Here is a 1023-nt window from a genome sequence, read left to right as displayed (position 1 = left end):
CCCTTAGTTGCTTCCAATATTTGTGTGGAGGATAACTTATTCCCTGAGGTATCTCAGGGATCTCTTGATTTGCAGCCACATGTTCTACCACTGAGCTATGACGGCTTATATTTTCCATCTCCCAAGACTCAGAGGTGGACGCTTTTGTCTTCCCTTTGAGGTTTCTCTGGCCTTAGGTGCCATTAATGGTAATGGAAAAGCAAAAAAAAGCTATGCTTTTACCACACCAAACTTAAAATATTGCTCGCCCTCGAGCAAGAGAAGAAAGAAGAGAGGAAGAAGAAGAAGAAGAAAATGGAGGTGAGTGAGGGGAGATGGATTCGGCTATATGGGTAGGATTGGGTGGGAAAGAGAAGTTGAATTGTAAAGGTAGGTGGGGTGTATGGGGAAGAGTGGAGAGATGTAGGTGGTGAATGAAAATAGAAGGGATGACCATGAATGGAAAGAGAGAGGGCGAGGTAGGTGGGGATCCTGTGGGGTCCACAGATCCTGAGGTGAAAAGAAATACCATTCCTTCACCATATTGGCATGTAAAATGCCTTCGTGCATCATTCTGGCGTTTAAACGCCCATTGGTGCACGTTCTGGGCGTTCAACGCCCATGTAATGCATGTTTCTGGCATTGAACGCCAGTTTCATGCTTGTTACTGGCGTTCAGCGCCAGTTTGTCCTCTCTGGGCACATTCCTGGCGTTCAGCGCCAGGATGTTGCTTGTTTCTGGCGTTCAGCGCCAGAATGGTGCTCTGTTCTGGTGTTGAACGCCGGCCAGATGCACCTTACTGGCGTTGAACGCCAGCCCGTGCGTCCTCCAGGGTGAAAAATTTTTTTCTTCTGTTTTTGACTCTATTTTTAATTTTTTTGATTTTTTTCGTGCCTTCCTCATGATCATGTACCTAATTAAACACAAAAATAACAAAGAAACAAAATAAGATAAAATTAGATAAATAAAATTGGGTTGCCTCCCAACAAGCGCTTCTTTAATGTCAATAGCTTGACAGTGGCTCTCATAGAGCCACAAGGTGAT

This window comes from Arachis duranensis, chromosome 10 (genome assembly GCF_000817695.3).
Source record: "Arachis duranensis cultivar V14167 chromosome 10, aradu.V14167.gnm2.J7QH, whole genome shotgun sequence".
Classification (NCBI taxonomy): Eukaryota; Viridiplantae; Streptophyta; class Magnoliopsida; order Fabales; family Fabaceae; genus Arachis; species Arachis duranensis.
The sequence above is the reverse complement of the archived record's forward strand: the minus strand, read 5'-3'. Positions refer to the sequence as shown.